The sequence below is a fragment of the Dermacentor albipictus genome, chromosome 6, assembly GCF_038994185.2.
Source record: "Dermacentor albipictus isolate Rhodes 1998 colony chromosome 6, USDA_Dalb.pri_finalv2, whole genome shotgun sequence".
Taxonomy (NCBI): domain Eukaryota; kingdom Metazoa; phylum Arthropoda; class Arachnida; order Ixodida; family Ixodidae; genus Dermacentor; species Dermacentor albipictus.
In genome coordinates this window covers 18,767,558-18,770,691 of record NC_091826.1, presented here as the reverse complement: position 1 = coordinate 18,770,691, position 3,134 = coordinate 18,767,558, and positions in this window count along the sequence as shown.

Genomic DNA, 3,134 nt, shown 5'->3' with positions numbered 1-3,134 from the left:
GTCGCGTGCAGCCTGCAGAAGCATATCCTTCGAGATTGGTATTCGTTACCCAGAGGCAACAGTCCTCAGCCGCAAATCTCAGTTGGTATACTAGGAAGCTATCGATTGACATTCACAATCATCCTACGGTGAATCAATTCTGCCCAATATTTTTCTGTGTTCACTTTTGTCTCCAGAACAGGCTGAGCAATAAAATTACAATTTTATGATTTGCCATAAATAGGCGTTGAAACGTATCATTTTCTCCGGCGCCAACACAGCAGTCACGATCCCGGTTTAAATTGAAGCAAAGCAGCGCCCCGCATAGGAGTATGTTAATCTGCATGATCCGCATTCGAAATGGGGCAAGCGACGGAATGCGATTTCGTGGGGAGGGAGGGGGAAGGGGCAGGGGTGTTCAACCTTGTAAGGAACGTAATAAGACCTGTGAGAAGTTAGTCACGACGACTGTGCGGCACTTACGACTTGCCTACGGCGGTATGTATACACGACTGCAGAGATGTGAAATAGGAAGACTTTAAGAAAATACGTTTAATAAAAGAAAGAAATAAAGCTGGTCGAGAAACGGACTGCCGTGGAAGGGTCCTGGAGAACACGTGCTTACATTCATTCATCCCAGGAAACGGAAGCCCTAAATGTATACGGGTGCGGCCTTTCACAAGCGAAGTTTCGTTTGTTTGTTGATTTCGTTCACCTTGTAGCGGTCCGTTCCGCCGTCTGTGAAATTCCCCGAGGCAAGTTCCCGCAGTTCCGTCCTCTTTCGTGAGCTTCTCGACCTGCCGGTCGGTTGTGGACGTGTCTAATGCAACGTGTTCTTTTTTTTTTTCTTTTTATCACTTTCCTGCTTGCAGCGCGTCGCTATCTAGTCGTGTTTCCTGCGTGAATGCATCTCGCTCGGAATAAATCTGTGCAGCGCGGCCGCTCTGACCAGACGTGACATCAGTTAACGAAGTGGGCGCCAGCGTAACTGCACCGGATTCTTACGACCATGACCGGCGTCGTCTGCTGTTGGGAGCAGCATAGTAAGACGACACTGCAATACGCGCACCCGCCCGATGGTAATGTTTTGCCTAGGTTAAAAATAAACTGGACGAATACATTTATGTTTAAATCGCTCCCAAATCTACGTATAATACCCAGCGTAGTTAGGCGCAGGCGCTTCGCAAGAGGCTCAGTGTGTTGCACGGCGTTTCAGCTCGCCCGCATCATATCTCAGCGCGCTTTGTAGCTTCCGTAACGCTGCACACTTCTGTTTGCCCAAGTATGGAATACAGACGCTTGCGTGTTCCCGCGTGGTTTTCTTTCTTGTTCACGATTCGTTTTTCGAGCGCGTTTGCACTTAGCCAGCTTACCGGTACCTCTTGTCACGGTAGCAGAGCGTCGCGAAAGTGCCGAGTTATTGCTTCCCTTCAAAAAATGCCGCCGGATGTACTTGGAAAATAGAAGAAAAGTAGTAAACAAGATCACTTGAGTTGGAACTGCCTTCTGCTCGACGCAGCAGACGATCCCATCCACATCGTTTCGTCTGCGGTCCAGATTATCGCAGCGCTTATCCGAGGCGACCCGCGATTAAGGAGATATTACGCGATTCCCACGGCGTGTTTCTCTCGGGAAAGCGAGAAGTCAAACTTACGGTCCTCGCACACCTCTGAGATGAGGATGCCCTTCTAAATGTGTCTCATGGCATCTCAGTGTTGTATAAAAAAAGAAATAAAATAAAAAAGACGATTGCACATTTCTTTCTTGACAGTTCTGGCCTATTCAATGCTAATTGTGCGTGCCTATAATTATTTTGTTAATATGCAAAGAGTCTCACGGCATTTCGGAGCTGTATGAAAAAGAGCAAAAAACGTAAGCACGCGGACAGTTATATTTTTGCGGGAATCGTGCACTATTCATTTAAATTGTCACGGCCGTAAATGTTTTGCTGATAAGACAAGCAGCTACTTCATTGCCTGCATTACGTGCGTACAGTCCCCGTACCCAAAATGAAAGGTTGTTTTACCCTGCGCTAAACTGGCTCCCAAGCGAATCAGCTGCCTTCCTTAGCCATAGGTATCGAATCGACGACAACTCGGACTCAGCATGACAAGGCCAATTTTGAGGGGTCGCCGTGCAAAGCAAAACAAAAAGAATATTTAAATAAAGTTACGGAAGAAATTAAGAAGCAAAGTCTACTATCGGCCATACCAACGCGAAGGAACCAGGCGATGGGATCGGGTGCACTAACCTTTTGTAAATGACATTTTCAACAAGGAATTGAAATATTTTAAAAGTGTTAATTGCGATTAGGTGCTTTATAGAATATTTTCACCATGATATTTCTTGTGGTTATGAAATCTTCATGCGTGTGATTTTCTCGTCCCAAATCTCTCGCGGTGTCTTTTCGCTGAGTCATTCAGAGTAGCGGAAGAACGGCCTTCTATTAACTGAGTTCTTCGTTCTCCGCCTTTCCATTACGTTGCCATGCAGCAAAGACCGGATGCTAGCGTTTTGGGACTCCAACATCCGGAAGAAGCACAAGTGGCGCAAGTCGAGTGGCTGTGGGGTTCCGCTGCTCAGTTCCAGGTCGAGGGCTCGATCACGCTCGCGGCAGCCGCACTTCGATAACGGCCGAAATGCAAAAAAAAAAAAAAGAACGCTCGTGTATTTAGTTTTAGAAGTGCGCGAAAGAACCCCAGGTGGTCATAATTAACCCGTATTCCCACCGCTACGGCGTGTCTCGTAATCAGATCGTTTCGGTCGCGCACGCAATTGAAGGCCTAGAATTTAATTTCAATTATTTTTGTTCGAAGAGAAACGGTGCGGCAGGAGCAAGCGACTGCGTGTGCAGACAATTAACTCGAAACATGTCGCGACGCGCGCTCACGAGTTGCAAGTCATGCTCGCTGCCGGAGCCCAACGCGAACGCGAAGGCGGCCACGGAAACGCGAAGGTTCCGTCGGCGGGTTTATAATATCCATAAAACTACGGCGACAGCGCTAACGCCATTGCGTGTCCAAGAACACAGTGGAAGCATGTGGAAGCTTCTAGAACATTCCGAGTTCGGCAACTGTATGCAGGCGGCGCCTTTTTTTTTTTTATTCCTTTGTTTTTACCATCACCACTGGCGCCGATCACGGTGATAGCAGCGG